Here is a 25,068-nt window from a genome sequence, read left to right on the forward strand (position 1 = left end):
GATCACGCCAATGGCCCATCTAATCCAGTATCCTGTTCTCACAGCGGCCAACCAGGTGCCCCTGGGGGAAACCAGGAATCAGGATCTGAGCACAAGAGCCCTCTCCCCTCCTACAGCTTTCAGCAACCATTCAGAAGCCTTGCTGCCTTTAAACTGGATCACAACCATTCGTAACTTGCGCTGGCACTGATTCTTGGTGCCGGATTTCCTCTGGCAAATACATCATCATTGGTCTGTGCAGGTAGGTAGCAGCTAGTTTTGGAACACGTATTATGTGTTTGTGTGTGAGTCTTCTCTCTCCCCGGTCCCCCGCCCCCTTCACCCTGAGCCTATTCCCTTGCCCCTGCCCCATGGGCACATCATGCCCAATTGAAAAGGGGAGGCAGGCAGAATTTTCACAGCTGATAAAGAGAAAGACACGGGAGACATGCTGGTGGATGGAATTATGGCACCCGGGAGACAGAGTGAAGGGAAGAAGGATTGGGGAGGGGGATCGGAGAAGAAAAGAGGGGGGGGGGAAATGGAGCGATATGGAAACATAGAGACAGAGAAAGGCAATTGCCGTGTTGATAGCCGGGCTTGATGGCCATGGTGACAGGCAAATAGCGTGGTGATTGCAGTCTGAGATATTGCAAAGTCCTCTGACCCCTCTAGCGCAACCGGTTAGAGAGGCAACGGCTGTGGGCCCTTGTTTCCAGCCTTCTCTAACACCCTCGCGCCCCTGGGAATGACCCCAAACCTCGGCATGCTGATGGAGCTGGGGGTGCCAGAGGAAATCTCCCAGCCATCCTTCCCTCCCGCCCCGCAAGGGCAGCAATGTCTTTGTCAGGAAAGGGCTGCTTTGCAAACAAAACACCCATTGGCTTTTTATGTCTACACCAAACCATGGGGGCTGCTTGAGGGTGGCCATGGGGAGAAGTTTCCCCTGTCTTCATCTGGTCATTCCCTAGAGCCGTTCTCTGCCTCTAGCCAGCTCATGGGTCCCAGACACTGAAAGCCCCCTCCCCACAAGCTATCGTTTTTATTGTGCATTCACGATGGTTTGTGCACAAGGTGATATTGGGGTGGTTATACGTGATCCTCCTTTCAAGCCGGTTCACTCCTGGAAAAGTTTTGGGGTGGTCATACTGCCTTGTTTACAATCAGCGCTTGTCCTCTAACTTCCTGCCGTAACGTTTTATGAAAGAAATGCTCCCATTTATGTTTTGTCCCTCTTTAAAGAACATAAGAACTCTGCTGGATCAAGCCGAAGGCCCATCATCTTGAACCTCTACATAAAAACACTCAGTGGGGTTATCTGAAGTTTTGGAGTACATTGTCTGCAACAAGCTGGAGATACACAGCTCTTCTTCTCCTTTACATCTGCAGGTGAAGCAGTAGATGTGCTGGACTGTTGTATTGGGCCAGCACATACACCTTTACATAATTCTAGAGCTCAACAATGCTCGGTTCATGTGGAACAATGGTGCAACCCAACAGGAGGGCTTAGAATCAGCACCCAGCACCCTTGCTCAACCTTGCCTTAGGCTCTCTGTGCTGAGCAATGGAGTCTATGAGCCACCATTTTAATTTTGTACACTTCTCCCCATTGTGACAAGGATCTAGAGCATTGTGGGCAATCTAAATGGTAGCTCTCATAGCTGTTTGTTGTTGCTCCTGTGACCAGGCAAGTCCACAGATGGAGACCCACCAACAAAGTGGGGTCTCCACTAGAGAGAACTTTGCCGAGGGACCCCTCAAACTTGGAGCAGGCCCTACCAGAAGGCCTAACTGATGACCTGAATGAACTGTGTACACTCCGTGTATGACCCCAGGTCCTCTGCAAGGCATTGTGGTTCTGTGACAAATGCACAGAAGTCGTTCAGCAGAGAAGCAGGGAAGTCCATGCAGAAAGCTTGAGAAGCGCTGTTATGAACTACAGTGGTACCTCGGGTTACATACGCTTCAGGTTACATTCGCTTCAGGTTACAGACTCCCCTAACCCAGAAATAGTACCTCGGGTTAAGAACTTTGCTTCAGGATGAGAACAGAAATCGTGCTCCAGCAGCACAGCGGCAGTGGGAGGCTCCATTAGCTAAAGTGGTGCTTCAGGTTAAGAACAGTTTCAGGTTAAGAACGGACCTCCGGAATGAATTAAGTACTTAACCCGAGGTACCCCTGTATTAGCAACCAAGACTTACTGTATGTTTGGTGTTAAATTGTTGTTGTTTAGTCGTTTAGTCGTGTCCGACTCTTCGTGACCCCATGGACCAGAGAACGCCAGGCACCTCTGTCCTCCACTGCCTCCCGCAGTTTGGTCAAACTCATGCTGGTAACCTCTAAAACACTATCCAACCATCTCATCCTCTGCCGTCCCCTTCTCCTTGTGCCCTCCATCTTTCCCAACATCAGGGTCTTCTCCAGGGAGTCTTCTCTTCTCATGAGGTGGCCAAAGTACTGGAGCCTCAGCTTCACAATCTGTCCTTCCAGTGAGCACTCAGGGTTGATTTCCTTCAGTATGGAGAGGTTTGATCTTCTTGCAGTCCATGGGACTCTCAAGAGTCTCCTCCAGCACCATAGTTCAAAAGCATCAATTCTTCGGCGATCAGCCTTCTTTATGGTCCAGCTCTCACTTCCATACATCACTACTGGGAAAACCATAGCTTTAACTATACGAACCTTTGTTGGCAAGGTGATGTCTCTACTTCTCAAGATGCTGTCTAGGCCTGTCATTGCCCTTCTCCCAAGAAGCAGGCGTCTTTTAATTTCGTGGCTGCTGTCACCATCTGCAGTGATCATTGAGCCCAAGAAAGTAAAATCTCTCACTACCTCCATTTCTTCCCCTTCTATTTGCCAGGAGGTGATGGGACCAGTGGCCATGATCTTCGTTTTTTTGATGTTGAGCTTCAGACCATATTTTGCGCTCTCCTCTTTCACCCTCATTAAAAGATTCTTTAATTCCTCCTCACTTTCTGCCATCAAGGTTGTGTCATCTGCATATCTGAGGTTGTTGATATTTCTTCCGGCAATCTTAATTCCGGCTAGGGATTCATCCAGCCCAGCCTTTCGCATGATGAATTCTGCATATAAGTTAAATAAGCAGGGAGACAAAATACAGCCTTGTCGTACTCCTTTCCCAATTTTGAACCAATCAGTTGTTCCATATCCAGTTCTAACTGTAGCTTCTTGTCCCACATAGAGATTTCTCAGGAGACAGATGAGGTGATCTGGCACTCCCATTTCTTTAAGAACTTGCCATAGTTTGCCTTGGTCGACACAGTCAAAGGCTTTTGCATAGTCAATGAAGCAGAAGTAGATGACTTTCTGGAACTCTCTAGCTTTCTCCATAATCCAGCGCATGTTTGCAATTTGGTCTCTGGTTCCTCTGCCTCTTCTAAATCCAGCTTGCACTTCTGGGAGTTCTCGGTCCACATACTGCTTGAGCCTTCCTTGTAAAATTTTAAGCATAATCTTGCTAGCATGTGAAATGAGTGCAATTGTGCGGTAGTTGGAGCATTCTTTGGCACTGCCCTTCTTTGGGATTGGGATGTAGACTGATCTTCTCCAATCTTCTGGCCACTGCTGAGTTTTCCAAACTGAACATCATTGTTCAGCACTCTTTACCCAGAATATAATCACACTGAGACCCAAAGTTTGGAGAATAAGAAAACTAAGTTTATTAAAGGAAATACAAATTTGATAGGCAAGATCCTGTTGTTGTTGTTTAGTCGTCTTAGTCATGTTCGACTCTCTCTGACACCATAAACCAGAGCATGTCTTGGAAACTCACTTTCTTCTCAAAGCTTCTCCTTTTTTATGTCCATGGAGTTTTCTTGGCAAAATACTGGAGTGGTTGCCAGTTCCTTCTCCAGGTGGATCACATTTAGTCTAAACTCCCGGCTATGACCTATCCGTCTTGGGTGGCCCTGCATGGCATAGCTCACAGCTTCTTGGAGTTATTCAAGTCCCTTCACCACAAGGCAGTGATCCATGAAGGGGGGCAAGATCCTAGTTTTAGCTTATTAAGGTGGAGATACTAAGAGCCTCCTTGCTCTTTGTCCTCAGCAGGAGAGGGATGCAAATATGTCTCCACTCCCAGTGTAAGATAGGAAATGAGGACAGCAACCCTAGGAAAGACCAATATGTCAGCACAAGAAGGACAGTCTAGGAAGCTTGGAGGTTCCTCTTTATCTACCCTTGCCATACAGGTCCCACCAAGTTAAATAGGAGTTGCTCCCAGGTAGGGATGAGGGAAAAATTTCATTCAGTTCATATATAAAGGCAAACTTACATAACTCTCACTTTCTGAAGCAATATGTGAACTGAAGCACAGCCCTTCTTTGAAATTCACACTTCTCCAGCCTAGTAATGTCCACAAAAATACATATATATGGGGAATAAAAATGCATATATCCACATCTATAACATTAAAGAATACATTAGATTAGGAACATTCATTTTGCGAAAGTATGCATACATACAGGCACGTTTATTAAGACAAATTTGCACTAAAGTGCTGATAAATTTGCCTGAGGATTTTCCCTTTTTAAAAAATGCTGCAGAAATGTGGCAAAGCTGTATTTAAGATCAGAGAAATGAGACACTGAGAGAACTCAGTGTAGGTGTGCTTAGAATAGCAGCCTTTGTTCCTTAAAATTTATTTGGGCACCTCTTTTTCCTGACCCTATCCTCCTAGCAAAAATTACATTGCCAGTCACCCACCGTTCTTAATTTGCCCAGAAGCCCTCAATAAATTTAAGCAAATCTGTACTGTGAGCTTGTACCCCCAAACCTTTATGTACTCAGAAATACCCCTGCAGCCGAGAAATCCTTCTTCCTCTCACTAGCTACCCACATTCCAGCTTTAACCTCTAGAAACTATTCCTCCACTCCCCTTGCGAAACAAAAACAAAAGCTAACCCTAAGAACTGAATCCAGGTGGTTGGACTCCATGGGGCGGAGGAGGAGTTTGGAGGGCAGCAGCGATCCATTTTTCCTACTGAGCTACCCATTCTGCTCCTTTCTAAGAACCAGGCAATACCCAAGAGACCTTGAGGAACTGTATTAACTCTAATGCGAGAGCCTCATGCAGTGAACCACCCAGACCTCTCTTTAGCAGCTGTAGCTTCTTCACCCAAGCATCGACCCTGCCAGACCCTGCTTAGCAGACAGGCGGAATTCGACAGAGGCTGGAGGGCATGAATTGCCGGAGCTGGAGGATGCTCTGCACATTTTAAAGAGGTCCTTCCATCCATCTCTACTGGACTCACACCACCTGGAACCCTGCAGCCCAAACGATGGCAGGCAGCAACGTCCTATTTCATTGGTGCATGTATCTTGAAATATCTGAACTCTTACCAGTTTCTGTTTACACGTGTTACCGGGTGGTGAGAAGTGCCTGGGGAGACCCCAAGCCTTTTCATGACCACTTCATATTCATATCTTTGACCTTCCTTTCCCCACCCCCGACTGAAGTTATCTGGAATATCTTTTCGGGGTAGTCACTGTAAATGAGACATGTGGCTCTCCAGTCGTTGGGCTCCAGGTCCCATCAGTCCCAATGGTTGGGGGTGGTGGGAGTTGTAGTCAAACAATATTTGGAGCCACCACAAATCCCCTTCCGTCTTCTAGATTGTATTCAGCGTGATGACAGCTTTTCCTATCTGACTTATGGCTAAGCTGCCACACAGTGTCAACAATGGTGTCAGAAGTGGACTGGTTATGGACAACGGACTTTAGGTTGCTTCCTCCTAACTCTTTTGTTGTGCCAATGGTCAGCTTAAAAGGTAAAGGGACCTCTGACCATTAGGTATAGTCGTGGCCGACTCTGGGGTTGCTGCTCTCATCTCGCTTTATTGGCCGAGGGAGCCAGCGTACAGCTTCCGGGTCATGTGGCCAGCATGACTAAGCCACTTCTGGCAAACCAGAGCAGTGCACAGAAACACCGTTTACCTTCCCACCAGAGTGGTACCTATTTATCTACTTGCACTTTGACATGCTTTCAAACTGCTAGGTTGGCAGGACCAAGCAACGGGAGCTCACCCCGCTGTGGAGATTCAAACTGCCGACCTTCTGATCGGCAAGTCCTAGGCTCTGTGGTTTAACCCACAGCGCCACCCGCGTCCCACAATGGTCAACTTAGGTAATTCTAAACTCTGAATTTATGTCTTGCAGCAGCAACAACGGCACACAAACCCAATATGGTAATTTGTATTACTCTGCATACCTCAAAATGTGGCAAGCCAGCTCTGCTGACTTTGGGGTCCCCCTTCTGGAACTTCTTGCCTAAATTCCTACCCTAACAGTACCACTCTGTGCCAGAGGATACCTATTGCAAATAGAGGAATGTCTCCAATATTCAAGTTCTTGCATTTCTGGTTAAAGGAGCTCAGCTAGCAAGAATGAGAAAGATTTCTGCCCGAAAGCTTGGAACACCTGTTTCAAGTTAGAGCAGATACACCTAGTTTACATGGGCCAGCGGTCTAGCTGAAAAAAAAATTGATTATACCTAATTTGATTTTGGCAATTGATTACATCTAAAGTATTGATTAGGAAGCTGGGGGTGAGGTGGTCACAATAAGTGGATTCCAATTTTGGGGGGAAACTCTGTGGCTGACCTGAATGTACAACAGGATTGACCAAGGCAAGCACCTTTGAGCTTATGAGTACTGCTCTGTAAAAAGAGTTATGTCTTTGATGGCACCAACCATGCACAATGCCCCCCCCCAAAAAAAGGATTCTCTTGAACGACTTCTCTCTACTCATTTTGGAACCATTGAGTTCCTTCCTGGAAGATATAAACTCCAATCAGTGTTGTAGTGGTAAATTTTGATGTGCAGGAGCTTCTAATTGCAGCCTTCATAGCCATGTCCCCAGTGATGGTCCAGAAACATGCTGGGGGGGGGCAGAATTAGGATATCATTCTTTATCACTTACGTAGCATGATTGCAATCCTACACAGTTGCCTGGAAATAAGCTCCATTGAACTCAGTGCTTACTTTTGACAGCATAGGTTCAACTGATTAAACACATTGAGCATTAGCAAAAGATCTTCAGCCACCTGAAATTTTGCTTCTAATCAGAAATGCAAACCATCTCGCAAATAAGTGTTGCTGGTATAAAGTAGGAACCCCGTCAAAGGAAAGAAGAAGCCGGCATCTTCTTTATTACAGTACTTGACTCATTTTCCGTCTTCCTTTATTCTAATCTGTCACAAACAGTAAAAACTTGAAACCCTCAGGATACTTGTCAGAGCAAGGAAACGTCACCAGTTACTCTGCCAGACGATGTTGTTGCCCTTGCTCTTTAAAAGCCTTTGAACTATTCTCACACAAACACCAAGTTGCTGCTCCACTTCGCCACTGGTCTTCATATCCTTTCTTTCCAACATGATCTAGCCAGTTCTGTCCAACCTGAGGAAGACATTTAGCCCATATTCACAGAAAGAAATGGGAACCTATACGAATAATACTATCATTTGTTTTTGATATTTTTCCTTTTTCTTCTTTCTAGTTTCCTGTGGTGCAGACTGGTATTCCCTCTCTTTCTGGGAACCAACCGGTGAACCAAGATTAAGCTTTCCACACCTCCTTATGTGCATGTGTGGAAGAATGAAGGTGGGACATAATTTGAGCTAGGGCTCAGCCCCCTAGACAAGTTCTCAGTGCCTAGAATATATGACAACATGATAAACATAGGCAGCGTCAGTGGAGGCTGGACCCTTAGGGCAGGCTTCCTCAACCTTGGGCCTCCAGATCTTTTTGGCCTATAACTCCCATGATCCCTAGCTAGCAGGACCTGTGGCCAGGAATGATGGGAACTGTAGTCTCAAAACATCTGGAGGCCCAAGGTTGAGGAAGCCTGCCTTAGGGGAAATGGGGCACTGCCCCACCAACCTCAGTCAGCCCAAAGCTAGCCCCCACCTGTCTGCTTGCCTACTTACGATCAGTCCAGTGGGCGAGTCCAGGCTTTCTGCTTCCTCCGTGTTGCACCTTGTGGGATTCTGTAAAAAGGAAAGTAGCAATGAATCTAGCATTAGTATCTTTCGGCCTCCTAGTGCGCCACCCTACACGTGCACCGACTTGCCCACCACAATGAGGGGGCCCAGCGCCATGTGACGCATCCCCCCCCCGCCGCCTGGCACACCAGCACTCACCTGGTGAGGGCTGGGGAGTGGGGAGGGTGATCTTGACCCTCCATGCATCCTGCCCAGTGCATGAGAGCTCTCCCAGCAGCAGCAGGGGATTGCAACCCTCTCAACTTTTGGGGAGCTCAGCCCCCTCCCCACAAATATTGAGGGGGCCGAAGCCCCTTCCACCCCCTAGAGCTGGCACCCCTGCCACCCTACCAACTTCAATAGGCGCCAGCCATCACTGGGCAGGCACTTTCTGGGCTAAGTAGTTGCAACCTGCTCTTCAAAAGCAGAATAGGGGATTGTGAAAATTTCAGCCTCCTGAAAACTGCACCATTCATTTAAACAAAAAACATGTTTCTAGTTCTCATGGCTGCAAAGATAGGCCTGGCAGTGTACAAGCTATACTTGATGAATCTAGCAGTCGAAGTTTTATCTTGGTGCTGGCCAAGAAGCGAGGCCGCAGTGCTCTGCATAGCTTTGCCCTTCCCATTGAGTGGTGAAATCTGAATAAACCATGCAAAATCGTGTCCATTCTGTCAATTTGTGAAGTTTGCAACCTGGTTTTTGTTCTGCACAGAACTTGAGCTACCTCGACATAGAATTGACGTATAAAATGTTTGCAGAGCATACACAGCTTGGAGTGTGATTTCTCTCACCAGCTAAGCCTGGCAACTACATCATATCCAAAAGGCAACCCAACAGGATTCTGATAGGCCTGGAAAAAATGGGCTGTTTCTAAAACTATGTATAGAGAATTATGTCTACAGCTCCCTGGAAACAGAACTTCAGGGTGTTAGCAATGTCTTTTACTTCAGTGGTCTTCAAGCTGGAGGTTGCTCTGACCTTCCAAAGACACTGGAAGTTGCCTTATTCAGACTGATGCTCCATCAACTTAGTATTGTGTCCACAGTACACTGGCAGCAGCTCTCCAAGGTTCTGGAAAATCTTTTCCAGTACCCTATTTTTTGCTCTATAAGACTCACTTTTCCCCTCCTAAAAAGTAAGGGCAAATGTGTGTGCGTCTTATGGAGCGAATGCAGGCTGCACAGCTATCCCAGAAGCCAGAACAGCAAGAGGGATCGCTGCTTTTGCTGCGCAGCAATCCCTCTTGCTGTTCTGGCTTCTGAGATTCAGAATATTTTGTTTCTTGTTTTCCTCCTCCAAAAACTAGGTGTGTCTTGTGGTCTGGTGCATCTTATAGAGCGAAAAATACGGTACTTCCTGGGAATGCCAGAGGTGGAACTTGGCACCTTCTGTATGCAGAAGATGTGCTGGTGTCAGATGTGGTGGACCTACCTTTTGGGGGTCCTGAAGCTTGGACTGTTATGGGGACCTCTTCACGACCAGCAACGAAGTCTGGGGTAACCACTCTTATCCTTTTCAGTGGGGTTGTTTACAGCATCTGTGCTACCGACTCAAAAAAAAAACACTTGTGATTGTTGAAATATATGCAACAACAAAATTAATCAATTTTGAGTCTCAGATTGGATCTGCTAGACCTGATTTTTTAAGTGATGTGGGCTAAAGTTTCTTCTAGGGGCCTCCTGGGTTTGGAAGAGTTTCCAACTAAGTTCTGCCTCCAGCTGTGGCCAGTAGCCATTGATAGCCCTCTCCACCAGTGTTGGGCATGGTCATAGTATAAGTGGGATTTCCTACCCTTAAGGTGAGCAGAACATCAAGCAGCAGTCATAACCCTATAGCTGTGTGAGCAAGGGGTTGCCCTAGCAGCTATGTGTTTCTGTTCTTGAACACCGTGTGTGTGTGTGTGTGTGTGTGTGTGTGTGTGTGTGTGTGACCAGATGCATCATGCCCCCCCAGTGGGGTTAAATAGCCTTCCTCCCACATTGTGGCTGGGGAAAGCTTATGTAGCATGACTTGTCCCTGTGATAAATGGGGAGGTTTCCTATTGCACGCCTGGCTAGCTGTGAGTAGATCCAGAGAGAATTCTTACAATGATCCCTATGGACAAAGCCACCAAACGACAACAACCCACTCTTGTCTGTGTGTGCACACTCCTGCACGCACACTCTTTGTATTCTCTCTCTCTCTCATATAAGACCAGAGGCGATATTCAGTAGCAACAGACTTTGTTGTGTCTGTGCTTACACTTACGTCCTGCACAAGCTGTTCTTCGTAGGGATAGGTAAGTACCCGGCAGATAGACATCAGCGCCTGAACGCACACTCAGAGCTTTGATAACAAATATACTCATACCATTAATCACATCCACCACAATATTTCCACAACATTGCATGTTCATATGCATATTCCATTCTGTGCGCAATTTCTCATGTATGGGCTCTTATAGTCACTCACATATTTCCCCATTTATACCACACACTTTCTATACAAATGCACATTTTTGCAGCTCCTATGTATTGTGCACAGAACAAAGTCCTGTGTAAATGTACTCTTGCGCATAGTTAGGTGTTATTGTTTTTAAATCTGTCCATCTGTCTATATATCTTACTCTATGCACAAATCACTTTTAACAGGCAGAAGCACATCATGATAAATGCTGTTTACTAGACCTCTTTATAACCAGTGTGCTCTACCACCCCATCCCACTGGGGTACAGCATGGTGAACATTGTGGTGTACAAACTCTGTGAATCTCATCCTTTTCCATTTCAACACATTGTGCCAAATCAACTGTGTTCACCCATCAAGGCCATGTACACATCCCATCCGTCACAAATTCCTGCATAAATCTCTGCCTCACACATTCATGCCAAGGGGGGGGGGCAAAAAGGTGCCCTACGGGTGTTCAGGACTACAAATCCCATCATCCCTGAATATTGGGGGTGGTAGGAGATGATCTGGAGGGTACAACATAGGCCACCTCTGCTCCACACTCTTGAGTGCCACTTCATGTTAACTTTTCCCAACATGAGTACTACTAATGCTTGTTTAGGAAGAGTCAGAGGCAGCCCACAAACAGTTCTGCTATGCAGCTGGATTTAACATTCTCACACTCCCGCCTTCCTTTCTGTTTCCCCCCAAAGGGTCCTTGAAGAGAAATGTTGAATTCTCCCTTGTTGAATTAAGTCCCTTGTTGCTTCCTTTTCTAGCCTGAGGCATGCACACACACACAGACACACAGCACTCACATTTATTTCATCCAGTGTTTATGCTGGGGTGAGAAAACAGTGGCCCTCCAGATGTTGCAGTTCCCATCTTCCCTGATCACTGGCCATGCTTGCCAAGGCTGTTGGGAGTTGTGGTTCAGCAATAACTGGAGGAGGTTCACAGATTCCCCATCCTTTCTTCATGCAAAGGGAATGGTAGGCAGGAAATTTATTGAGAGAAATAAGGAGAAGGTGAGCTGGGCTTTGGAAAAGTGTGGGGTAGTAACCTCCTCCCCTCCAGGATAGGGTAGGCATGGAACATTGCTCCCACATCTGCCCTGCCATAGGTGGTGCTTGGCCAAGTCTCTGGATGGAGTCAGATTTCAAAAGTGGGGTGTTGATGGGACTAATAACTCTGATCCTGCATGCTCTGAAGCATGGCAGACCTGTGGTCAATTCACTACCTCTTATCTCTCAGTGCACCATTCAGAGGGATCCCAACATCTGTAGAGTTCTGAAAGAGCATTCACACAAATGCTCCCACCACCAAATGCTTGTCTTGGTTTCTGGTGGCCTTTGTCAACACCTCTGGATCAGAGATGGGGAACCTGTCACCTTCCCCATGTTGCTGGACTACAACTCCCAGAATCCCTGGCCAATGACCACACTGGCTGGGGCTGATGGGAGTTGTAGTCCAGTAGCAACAGGCGGCCACCCATTCCCCTCCACCAGCTTTGGATACACTTCCTGTCACAAAAGAAACAAGAACTGGGCCATTGCCAGATGTTTTGGGGGAGGGCTTCTGGAGATGAATCTGTGAGGGAGATGACTCTCTTTCAGAGTTGGCAGGAGATATTGGTAACAGCGCAGAATTACCTCCCTACACACCTCTTTATTCTGCTTTATTCTTTTTTAGGACCCACCCTATTCTCCTGATTATAATCTCTTTTAAGTTTTCAGTGCTGTATTCTTAAATTGTTGCAAACCACCCTGAGCCCTCATGGTGAAGGGCGGGTAAGAAATTTGATAAATAATAATGAAATAGAAAAATACTCGTTACTAGTTGCCGCTCCTCTGTCCTAGTTGTTGACACACTTTCTCCCATTCCAAAGCCCTTGACCCCTTATGCTTTTAGCACCCTCTGAATCATCTCATCAATTGCTTTCATTGTTACCCTTCTTTTCCCATGTAGTCCATCCTTTCATTCATCCGATATTCAGTGTTTCTATCCTACCATTCCATCCTTCTTTCAGCCCACCCTATAGGTATAGACTGTATAGTATTCACCAAACCCATCAGAGTCTTTCCTTCCTTCCTTCCTTCCTTCCTTCCTTCCTTCCTTCCTTCCTTCCTTCCTTCCTTCTTTCTTTCTTTTTTCTCTTATCCCCCAAATTCAGCTGGTCTGCCCATCCATATCCATCCACGTTATGCAGCATCTTTTATTCCTCTCATCCTTCCTTCCTTTCTTTTCCTCCACTCTGCCTGTCTATCTCGCCACTCATCCCAATGTCCACTTCTCTCCTTTCTCTCTCTCCTTTCCTCCTTTCTCCCCATGGTTATCCCCCCTTCCCTCCCGCCTTCTCTTCCTTTGTCTCTCTCTCTTCTCTCTCTCTCTCTCTTTTCTCTCTCAAGTGTTTTCAATTTTATTCTGAGTGGAATTAACTACCCCTGATGTCAAATTGCCGCCGAAATCGATAATAATATCTTTACAAAAGAGGATATTCTTCTCTCTCGGAACGGCCCCTGAAAAATGGAAAATTTAGTCGAAATTGATTCATTACTTGACACTTTATAGGACGGGCCTGCTATTGATCGGAGCCTGTCATGTCCTATCTGCCTTAATCGAAGTTGAAGTCCAGTGTCGATGGTGGGTATTTTTCATAATTCCAGGAGACCAGACAGATACAAAAACACACACACGGACTCCGTTCCCCACCACCCTCTGCAGTCTCCCCGGGTGGAAAGGGGGGGCGAGATCTTCCTGAACCCCCCACCCCAAACAGATCGCCCTGGAGAAGGAAAGATCTTTCTTGAAACACACAAACCATCCCCTGCACACTCGCAAATCAGGGAACTTCAGCACAATAACCCAGATCCAAAATGAATTGTTGGTGTGGGTGTGTGTTGGTGTGTGTTGGTGTTGCTTCTCACACACACATCTAACCTTCTCCACCGCCCCAGTTCAGCTGTTGTGTGTGTGTGTGTGTGTAAGAGAGGGAGAGAGAGAGAGAGAGAGAAGGCTTTTTTTGTTTATTAAGGCGGTTTGTGGCTTGGTAAAGAAAACCTATGAATCAGCCAACATACACTCTCTCTCTCTCCCTCTCTCTCTCTCTCTCTCTCTCTGTGTGTGTGTGTGTGTGTGTGTGTGTAAACCCTAGCTGAGTGTGTGTACCTACACAACACACACCAACAGTGGTAGAACTTATGCAGTCTTCCCTATCCACCTGCCCTCAAACATTTTCACCCTGGCTCCCTCTTATACACGCGCGCGCGCGCGCGCGCGCGCGATCTTCCATTCACACGTCCTTTGCCCCCGCACATATTTATTGCCTCCCGTCTTACACGCGCGCGCGGTTTCCCCTCACACAATACTTTCTCAGCTACGCACCGGTCGCGACCCTCCCGCCCTTTCCTCTGGCAGGCGCCACAGCTTGGGCTTCTTGCACGCGCAGCGCGGCCCTTCGAGAGGCCTCCCCCCCCCCCACATCACCAGCCCGGCTGGCTTCAGTATCTTCCCCCAACACGCTCCTTTCCCCTCAGGACGCCTTCTTCACTCACTCTCACCTATTTACACACGTGTAATTCCCCCCCCTCACATATATGGCATCCCTCCGCCTCTGGCACACTTCTAACACACTCCTCTCACACGGACGTTCCCCCCTGGCACACACACACTCCCTCTGACGGGGACTTCTCCTTATTCCTAACCTCTCTAAACAGTTCCTCTCTCTCTCTCTCTCTCTCTCTCTCTCTCTCTCTCTCTCTCTCTCTCTCTCTCTCTCTCACACACACACACACACACACATGTCTTCTGGTGCGCGCGCAAATACGCACACACACACGTGTCCTGTCACCGACGAATTTTCCTCACACGGCGTCCTCTCTTCATACTACCACACCATAGCTGTCAACTTTTCCCTTTTCTTGCGAGGAATCCTATTCGGAATAGGGGAATTTCCCTTAAAAAGGGGGAAACGTTGACAGCTATGTACCACACACGCCTCTGAAAAACAGTCCCTATGCTTTCTCCGACGCGCATCGCCACAAAACTCTCTCACACTAGCGCGGCGGGCGCTCGCGCATCCGTTCGTGTTTCTCTCACACGGCGGCGTGCCCTCGGACGTTAATGCACGCCTCTCTCTCACACACACACACACGAACATTGCTCCACAGCCACGTCCCTTTTCCCGCGCAATTCCCCTCTCACACGCGCGACCCCCTCCCAGCCACCCCTCCTCCCTCCCTAGCGCGCTCTCCCTCTCCCTCGCGCGCAGACTCACTTTCCCGCGCTCGCGCCTGCCCACGCGCTCTGAGGGCTTAACTAGACTTTAATTGGACTTTTCTCGACTTTCTTTTCCCGCCACCTCCTTCCTTTCCTTCCCTTCTATGGTCCCCTCACGGCTCCTTCCTCACCCAAAGACTCGAACCTTCTGCCTATGGGACGGTTACTCTTTTGTTTCTCCTCCACCCTCTCTATCCCCTGCGAAGGATTTTCTTCTTCTCCTCCCCAACCCCGCTCTCTCTCACACACACATTTGACGCTTGCTTTGCTATCTTGGAAAGCTTTTGCACATAAATTTCCCCTCAGCCTTCCTCCCTTAGATTCCCACCAATTTAGCCAAGCCCAGGTCTTTAAAAAAAGGAAAGGAGGTGTGTGTGTTTGTGTGTGTGTGTGTGTGTGTGTGTGTGTGTGTGTGTGTGTATGTGTGTATATATATATATATATATATATATATATATATATATATATATGGCGCACAGCGCGAGAGAAAATACCTTGGGTGCAGTTGGCAGTTTCTCCAGCACCCTCTGGAGTGGGAAAGCGGTCGATATTTAATTGTTATTGCAAGCAGGGAGTGCAAAAAAAAAGAGAAGGGGGGGAAAGGAGAGAGAGAGAACCTACTACTCTGGACTATTTGTATTGTGAGAGTGTGTATTGCTGCTTGTTGGTGCTGATGTGGGACGTGTGCCACAACGTGTGCACACACACACACACAGCCTCACTGAGGGAACCTTCCCAGTTTAAAAGAGGGAGGTTAAATATATTGGGTCTGGGTGTCCAAGAGACACTTGGAAAGAGCTTCCTGCACACATGCCGTGGAGGCGAGCAGAGGGACTGGGCCAATTTCTCCATCCTAACTTCTGCAGCAGCGCTGCCCCAGAGGTCAATCCCATTGAGCTCCATGGGGCTTTTGCTCCCTGGTTAGGTGGGCCTAGGTTTGCAGACACGTGCTCCATTTCCTGAAGAAGTCATCCCTATTGAACCCAGTGGGGTTTACTTCCGAGTAAACAGGCATGGGATTGGGCTCTTAAAGGGGAGAGAGAGAGGAGGCTTGATTTATTTAAAAAATAAATTAAAAAGAGGCGGGGGGGGGTTGAAATCTGATTCAAAGCCAAGCCAGGAAGGCCTGCTACTTAAGAAACAAGCTGTGGTTTGGTGGGGGGGAGGCACTCTGCACATGCCCAGGAACACTTTTATGCAGCATCGCTTCGGAAAAGCTTAGGTATTTAATACAGATGTCAGGCTTCAGCTCTGCTACCGTTTGGGAACTTTCTGTCACCAAGGTCTTTGGTGAATCGGTGTCACTGACAGCGCTGTGTTTAAATATCGTGGGGGGGGGGGGAGAGAGGCCTGTGCCATTTCTTGATGGAAACAGAGGACCCCTCAACCACCCCCCAGCCGCCCAATTCTGGGGTGTGTAGGGAAGTGCTGAGGCCTGGGGGGGGGGGGTAAAACGCCCACAAAAGGCTACACAAATCTGCCTGTGTCTCAACTGGGACTTTTCTAACACAACTACCCTCTGGAGGAAGGGGCGCATGCTCAGGTCCCTAAAGCCATCCATCAAAATTTGAGGGAAAAGGAGGAGAGGGGGGTCAGAATTGGAAAAGGGGGGGTGATACACACACGCACACACACGCACACACACAAATCCCATTTTCTGCAAACAGGTTGGTGGCTCCCAGCCCCTCTCTCTGTCTAAATGAAATCAGTCATTTTCATCAAGTGCCCGGCCAAATATTATCCACAGTCCATTCAGAAGGATCGAATCTTATTTAGAGTCGCGATTCGACATCTGTTTTCAAATTTGATCAGCTATGAACTTTATTTTCCGAGTTTGAGGAAAATTATATTCCATCGATCCGAAGCACTGGCGTAGCCTACATATATTTTCCCTCTCGCTTCTGCCTCGGCTCTCTCTCTCCCTCCCCTGCTATCGACGGGGAAAGACGCGTTTGTAAGAGACACACCAGCAGCAGCAGCAGCAGCAGCAGCAACACACCACCAGCGAGACTCTTCGCAGTTTCCCCGATCGCACAGCCACCTTCCCTCTCGCCCGCCTGCTCCCTTCTTTCCTTCCCTCGGCCACCCTCCATTTCTCCCTTCCTCCTTCCTCCCTTCTCCCGACACACCTCGCCACTTTCTGATTCATCCCTTGGCTTCCTCTGCTTCTCAGTCACACACATAGAGGCTTCACCTCCTCCTGTCTCTTCAATTCCTTCTCTTCATCCCACATCGCTCTCTCTCTCTCTCTCTCTCTCTCTCTCTCTCTCTCTCTCTCTCTCTCTCTCTCTCTCTCTTCTTTCCCCGTCTTGTCTCTCCTCTCCCTGCCAGGCTCCTTCCCTTCTTCCAAAAGGCGATCTTCTTCCCTTTCCTCTTCTCTCTCTCTCTCTCTCTCTCTCTCTCTCTCTCTCTCTCTCTCTCTCTCCTTCCTTCCTTCCTTCCTTCCTTCCTTCCTTCCTTCCTTCCTTCCTTCCTTCCTTCCTTCCTTCCTTCCTTCCTTCCTTCCTCTACACACTTTTGTCTCTTCCCCCCCCAACCCCCCCTCCAAAACTCTTGATTCACCCTCTCCAGAAAAAGCTAACTATTCTGATTTCATTTTCAAGAAGCAAACCTCCCCAACCCCGGGCAAAAAACAACAACCCCCCCCAAGCCCCTCACCACCTCAATTCCCCGGCGCGCCCCTTCGCAGCCAAGCCAACCTCCCAAAGAACTTCCACTTGGAGACTGCCTGAATGGTGACGGGAGAGAACAGTGAGTAACAAATTCTTGGGAAAGTTTCTTGGGAAAGTGGTCTGAGGAGAGCGGGGGAAGTTAAGCCATTGTGGGTGCTTCTATGGGGAGGTGGGAGCGGGGGGGGGGCTTTTATATGACAGGGAGTTATGGTCCCACTTCTAAAAGTGGAGGAAATGAGGTCTGTGGTATCTGTCCATCTATCCATCTCTCCTTCCCTTCCTTCCTTTCTTCTTTCATCCCTTCCCTACTTACACACCCTCCACCCAATCATTCCTCTCCCAACTCGTTTTTCTTTCTCACACCCTTTCGTGCTCCGACCCTCCCCTCCTTCTTGCTTCTTCTCTCATCCCTTCTTCCTCTCTCTCTCTCTCTCTCTCTCTCTCTCTCTCCCTGTCCTTTCCCATTCTCCTCTCGCTCACTCACCCTCCCCTTTTCCCCTCTCCACCCTCCCTTCCTCGCTCCCCAGCTAACTGGAAGCCGGTTTCCGTTTAGATTAAGGCAGGGAACCTAATTCCAGGGCAGGGGATCGAAATTTCTGGCAACAAAGGGAAATAGCGTATTGATCAGAGGCTCCGGAGATTAAGAGACAAGTGTGTGTATCCATCAGCGCTAAACTGCCTCCCTGCGCCTGAGAGCCGGCCGGGCTGCGGACGCGCCTGGCATGGCAAACACGCGCCCCTCTGGGAGGGCAGGAGCGGGAGCCTCGGGGCAGCTGGGCCGACCGGGGTGGGGTGGGGGGTTGGCGGAGGATGGGGGAGAAGGGCTGGCCGAACCTCCCTCTCCCCCAGCCCGGAGGGAATGGAAGAGGGCAGGAGAGCAGGGAGGAAGACCCCCAAAGGGAATCTTTGGAAAGAGGAGACCGTGCAGCCCGTGCAATGTAGTGGTTAAGAGACTGAGCTGTGAGCCGCCCGATTGCAATTCCACCTCTGCCTCGAAGTCAATGAATGGCCTTAGGCAAACCGTTCTTGCTGAAACTCAACCCCCCCCCCAACACATCCCTCTCTCTCACACACACAACAAAATTCTGCAGATTGGGTGATAATAACAGGGAACTGCGTTCCCCAGGCGTTGGAAACCAGCAAGTCCCAGGTGCAAATTTCTCCACTGCCGTGTGAGCACTAAGTGGCCAGGGGTAAGTCGCTCATTCTTAGACTCCACCCCCGCCATCCAAGGTAATAAACACTGAACTACCTACCTTACAGGGCCGTTGTGAAGATCACTGAGGTAACGTATGCGAAACACTTTAAGCGCCTAAGGGGGCAATCGTATTCCAGGAGAAAGCCCTATTGAATTCAGTGGGATTTACTCCCAGGTAAGTGCGTCAGCATAAGTTTACAGCCTAAGGCTGCAATCGTGTGCTTACACTTATTTGGGAGCAAGTCCCTTTGAGTGTAGAGGCGCTTCCTTCTGAGTAAACATGCAGAGACTTGCGCTGCAAGCGCCCTGTATAAATGCTAAGTAGTATTTGGAGGTTGTGGGTGTCCTGGAATTTGGAACTCGAAGTTCCAAGAGCGAAACAATACTTTTGCTCAAGATTATTATTAGTAGTAGTACAATAGTAGTAATCGTCGTCTTATGCAAAAGGTGGAAGAGTAGAACTCCATCCTTTGGAGCAGAGGTTGCATCTGAAGATCTCAGGAGTGAAAGCTCTTCCTCACCCTTCCCCATGGATCCAAAAGTGTGGCTGTGGGGCATAGGCCCCCGAAACTCCATCTATGCATATTATTGGGCTGTGCGCGGGGTGAAACCAGAGGCGTGTGGAACTGGAGGGAGTTCAGGGACCCGGGCATTTGGGGAAGTGGTGCCCCGGAAAAGCAGAGACGAGCAGCTGGGCTGGTGGGATCTCATTGAGATCACACCGAAGTTTCTGGGGTCATCATCATGACCCCACTTGCCTTTCAGCCACTAGTTCCTTAAGCCTGACCTATAAATTGCCAAGTCTGGCTGCCGCCAACACCGCAAATCACGGGCGGCTCACCTTCAGCTGTGATTATTTTTTCCCTACCAATAATGTCATGAGGTTGGCTGGCAGGATGGTATGAGAAGGAGGCGGCCGCCTGAGCTTCAGGAGAAATGCTTCTCCACCTTTCACATTACCAAGCGTGTGTGATGTGGCTTCCACAGATACTATCCACCTTCAACCCCATCACGCAAGCGAGCGTTGGCTGGATGTGGAGGACTTGAGTTTAACTTGGCCAAACTTCTTCCATCTCGAGATTGCGCGTTAAGCAAATACGTATCAGAAGAAAAGGAGTTCAGTAGGTTAGGGGTCTTGAACCCCGGACCTCTCGTTTTAGAAACTGAACACTGGCTGAGGAGAAGCGAATTTCCAGTGCTTGGCAGGGGAGGTGCTTGACTCAAGCGCTGGGGGGGGGGGGAGACCCCGAACTTAGTCCCCACCTGAAATGTGCTCTTGAGTGTGTGTAACGGAAATATCTCTTAGGGAAGGTTAGATGTAGCGAGATATGTGGCGCAGTTTCCGAATAACAATACTGTAGCAGAAAACCTACCTCGCGCAATAGGGGACAGCGAGCGAGAGGTCTCCGTCCCAAAGAGCTTGCAATCTAGGGCTGCAAATCCTAAAGCACACACCAGCTTGAAATCAGCAGGGTTTTACTTCCGAGTAAACACAAAATAGCATTCCTCTACTCGCTGGACCCTGGGGTGGTGGCGGCGGCGGTGGCGGGGAACCGTTCCGACAAACATGGGGATGAATATAAGGGCTGCGGTGGCTCACACGTACACGTGTGCACCCCTCAAAGTGTGGATATCTGCGCCCTCTTCTTACACGGCCAGATCCACCCGCCAGTTAAACCGAATGGGTTGGATCTGCAGCCGGACAATCCTCACTGAAATGACTGGAACCAAACTGTCTCTACTTCTTAGCGGCGTGGTGAGTCGATCACCAGATTCCCACCTCTCTATCTGTCTCTCCTTTCACACAGGCACACCATCCCCCTGTGGATTAATTCTATGCAAGCCCCCCCCCAATCCTTCTCATTCAGGGCTAAAGCTATAATTGTTGTCTAAAGTTCTGCTATCTTCCACCGAATGTGAGTTAATCATTCCACTAGTCCTCACGCGTTTTGTCATCAGGTTCCATGCCTATGCTAACCGAGAGGGGAGAAGGAAGGGAGACATAGAACCAACGTTCAGTGCCACTCCTGTAAACACTGGTGGGCAGACGGTAATTCAGGTTTTTTCCATTGCCTTTGATACAACCTAGCTCCTTTTAAAAACCCCGGGGAAAGGTCTGTAAGCCATTCGTTATGCAGACTATACATGCAATATACCCAAAGTGCTTAAATTATATCTGGGGGGGGGAGAAAGAAAGCTGTATTATTAATTGGTGGGCTTGTCAGGAAGATATCTTTCTCCTTGTCCACACGTTACAGTTAGCGTTGCCCTAGAAAGGCTAGCATGTCAGACTGGCTTCAGTGCAGATTGGTTTTTGGAAGAGAGCGGTGCCGAGGCTCCAGGAAGCCTGGAAGCCAAACTCTTTGACCCTCTAATAATGTTAAGGCATCAAAGGCACCCAAAGAGGCCTTCTCCTTGGCTGGCTGGCCAGCCGCCCATCAATTTTGGAATAATCATCCCTGGGAGACTCACCAAAGCCAGAGCCTTCTTAGAAGTGCAGCAGAATCCAGTGAGTGGCAGTGGGCTGACCCACTTCAGACAACAGGTGGTGTGGTGGGTTGCAAAAAAATTTTTGAAGGTGGGGGGAAAGGGAGGCATACCTCAGTCCAGCACAAGACAGAAAGGTCATAGCCTCAGCCTCTTTGTCTGTGCAAGTGCCCGAATAATTTTTTTAAGCATTTATTTATGTTTCCATTTTTTTTACCCGCTTTTCAGCCACAAGGTCCCCAGAGCAGCTTACACAGAGCAGTAACATGACAGAATTTGCCCTCAGGCTTAAGTCTAAATGTAGGGGAGCAGCCAGAGGGGTGTGTCCCATCCCGTCCCGTCCAGTCCCCCACCTCACCCCACTCCAATCCACCTATGCATTCTTGAAGCGGTATAGACCTCTCTCTTCTACACCTCAGGACCATGCCACTTTCTGCTGCTGCAGGTGCATCTCCAACCCTGCCTCTCCTGGAAAAGCGGTGTAATACATTTTGGTATTTAAAATGGCTGTTGAAGTGGCCAAGGGTAGGGTAGGGTAACTGTCACCCACTAACTAACTGTTACCCACTAACTAATCCAGAATGCGGCAGCTAGACTGGTGACTGGGAGCGGCCGCCGAGACCATATAACACCGATCCTGAAAGACCTACATTGGCTCCCAGTACGTTTCCGAGCACAGTTCAAAGTGTTGGTGTTGACCTTTAAAGCCCTAAACAGCCTCGGCCCAGTATACCTGAAGGAGCGTCTCCACCCCCATTGTTCTGCCCGGACACTGAGGTCCAGCGCCGAGGGCCTTCTGGTGGTGCCCTCACTGCGAGAAGCAAAGCGACAGGGAACCAGGCAGAGGGCCTTTTTGGTAGTGGCGCCCACCCTGTGGAACGCCCTCCGATCAGATGTCAAAGAGATAAGCAACTACCTGACATTTAGAAGACATCTGAAGGCAGCCCTGTTCAGGGAAGTTTTTAATGTGTGACATTTTAATGTATTTTTAATCTTTGTTGGAAGCCGCCCAGAGTGGCTGGGGAAGCCCAGCCAGATGAGTGGGGTACAAATAATAAATTATTATTATTACTTGTGCCTTTCAGATGTGGTGAATTAATCCGTTGATGTTCAGGGCGTGATTGTGGTTAATTGTGAATGAAAGGCTCTGAAGACATTGCAAGTAGCGTTTTCTTGCCTTTACTTAACTGCTTCCAGAGCTTAGGCCCAGCATTTGGGAATCAAGTTGAGCTCTGTCTCCTAGCTCAGCAATGGAGCCCTTGGGTGGTCTTGAGCAGTGCAACCATCAGCCACAGTTTGCTTTCTGCAAAATGGGCATGATAGCAATTTTCCTTACAGAGTACTTTGATGTAAATGTGTTGCCATCAGTGCTCTTTGAGATTCAGGGACAGGATGGACTTGAAACTTATAAAAATGGTTCTGACTTCTGAACTCCCCTGAACCATGACAGGTTTCTATGTCTGGATCATATCAAGGGTTAGTCCTGCTCAGAGGAAAGCCTTTTGAAACAAAGGGCAATTTGGATGGGTCTACTCTGAGTAGGATGAATGTTAGCTACAATCCTCTTTTATCATAGAATGGTAGAGTTGGAAGGGAACATGAGGGTCATCCCTGCACAGCAGAAATGTTTTGCCCAATGTGGGGAACCCCACGACCCTGAGATTAAAAGTCTCGCGTTTTATAGGATGTCATTTCTGGGTTCGTCTTATTACACATTCCCACCTACTTTAAGAACAAAAAAAGAGGAGAGCCTGCTGGATGAGGCCAATGGTACATCTAGCCCAGCATGCTGTTCTCACAGTGGCCAACCAGGTGCCCGCCCCCCCGCCCCCACCGTGGGAAACCATCTAGCAGGACCTGAGCACAAATCACTATCCCTCCTCCCCCTCCCCCAGTTTTCAGCAACAAGGAGTTTTGTGGCATCTTAAATATTGACGCATTTATTTTTCATGGACTATAGTCCGCATCATTAGATGTTCCTGTGCACATTTACTTCGTAAAGAAGTCACCTTTTGGGTGCAATGCAATGGAGCGATGTGTGTATGGGAATATAGCTTTCAAAGGTAAAGGTAAAGGGACCATTAGGTCCAGTCGTGACCGACTCTGGGGTTGCGGCACTCATCTCGCTTTATTGGCCGAGGGAGCCGGCGTACAGCTTCTGGGTCATGTGGCCAGCATGACTAAGCCACTTCTGGCGAACCAGAGCAGCGCACAGAAATGCCGTTTACCTTCCCGCCGGAGCGGTACCTATTTATCTACTTGCACTTTGACGAGCTTTTGAAGTGCTAGGTTGGCAGGAGCAGGGACCGAGCAACGGGAGCTCACCACGTCACGGGGATTCGAACCACCGACCTTCTGATTGGCAAGCCCTAGTCTCAGTGGTTTAACCCACAGCGCCACCCGCATCCCTTGAAAAGCCTTACTTTTAGGTAAATGTCCTCAGGGGCTGAGGGCATCATTTGTGAATATAAGCAACAGCCCATCCCTCACCTACAGCGTGCATAATTTGGTTCTCCTGGAGGTGTTGTAACCCTTCAATCTATAAGTAAGGTTCATTCGGGTAAATTATTACATATTAAACAAGTGAGAGAATGAATGTGTTGGTGTTGTGAGCCGCCTTGAGATCTACAGATGATGGGCAGTATACAAATTGAATTAATTAATTAATAATACTTTTCTAAACACTGCGCCTCAACAGTTGGAGATTAACAATGGGAAGCATGTGGAGTTTACATCCCACCAGCGGAAGTCTGAACTGTGCCCTGACACAGATATACCTTGACAGGAACACACCTATGCTTGGAAGCAACCATACAGAGACGTTTAGTATGGGGAAAATAAGAAAGCTTCATTTATTTTACAAAACACATGCTTGACGGTAAAAGAGTCCCTAGTTCTGTCTAACAAAGTTTGAGATGTCAGGGGTCTCGCTTGGTCTTTGATCTCAAGAGTCGCACAAGATGTTTCCTCTCTTGTGGTGGGATGAAGGGGGAAGGGAGGAGTAGGAAATGAGATCAGGATCTCTAAGAGGTATCAGAGGCAAGTTAGGTCAGAAACTTGGGGGTTCCCCCTCTCTACTATCTACCTTCCCTACAATCCACGCAAACCACCCCAGTCTTACTAAAAACTGAGTTGAACCCCAACTCTTCCAACAGAAACAGCTTTCAAAAATAGAACTGGACCCAAACTTATAAGACAATGATGTTGTTGTCTTTTTTTAAAAAAAAGATTCTGTGAATATTATTTTTCAGACTTGACAGTTGGAGAATTTCAGCCTGTTTGCTGCTCACAGATAGGGTGGAGAATCTCAGGCACTGCTGTGGATCGTGCTTTGAGATACATGTGCTATAATTTAGTATTGTTGAAGGAAGCAAGGGGCTTGCTCCCTTCCTCCTTCCAGCTCTTTCTTCTTTGGTCATTGCTTCCTTCATCAACTAGTATGAACTAGCAGTAGGGTTTCAATTCCATATTGAGCTGGAATTTTTCAGAAGATCATTTTCTTTTACACACACACACACACACACACACAAACAAACACACATACCCAAGGTACTACTGGTAGAGGAAATTAGCTCCACACCATTGATGAAATGCTCCCCCCCCCCCATTTCACTGTTCACTAGCAAGGTGGAAAATTTGGGGAGGCCATTTTTGCTCTGCCCTCAGCAACTACTGACATGCCCACACTCTAAATGCGAACTAGCTGCACACCTGTCCAGTTGGGAATTGTCTTCCCCTAACCCACATGCCTGTATCCTTATAGACTATGTAGAGATGAGATAATTGCTGAAGTCTCCAGAGAATCTGTCATGAAATTTCTGCCCCTACTGGTGGTGATGGTCTTGGTGGTGCTGCTGTTGCTACACCTGCGGTGGTAATTTCAGTAAAATAAGCATAATCAGGGTGATTAGAAAAGTCCCCTGACCGGCAACTGGAGGAAGAATCAGGTGTCAGTAAAAGTTTGGGCAATGGAACATGAAAGAGGAACTGGACCTGGAGGAAAGGTCTGAAGGAGAGAGAAATGGCTTG

The 25,068-nt window shown here is 48.2% G+C and overlaps 1 protein-coding gene across 2 annotated transcripts in view; it reads left to right on the top strand.

Annotated features, from left to right (window-relative positions):
- Positions 1 to 25,068, top strand: part of ERFL (ETS repressor factor like) — a 153,554-nt gene that overhangs the window by 60,612 nt on the left and 67,874 nt on the right. Inside the window, exon 1 of one of the 2 annotated variants that reach the window (XM_081922249.1) lies at positions 17,185 to 17,433. The exons of the other annotated variant lie outside the window; for it this stretch is intronic. The gene's annotated coding sequence lies outside the window, so the exon portion shown is untranslated. Of the gene's footprint in view, positions 1 to 17,184; positions 17,434 to 25,068 lie in introns of those variants that run through there. 2 annotated transcript variants of the gene reach the window in all.

This window comes from Podarcis melisellensis, assembly GCF_964234715.1.
Source record: "Podarcis melisellensis genome assembly, chromosome: 8".
In the NCBI taxonomy this organism is placed as follows: domain Eukaryota; kingdom Metazoa; phylum Chordata; class Lepidosauria; order Squamata; family Lacertidae; genus Podarcis; species Podarcis melisellensis.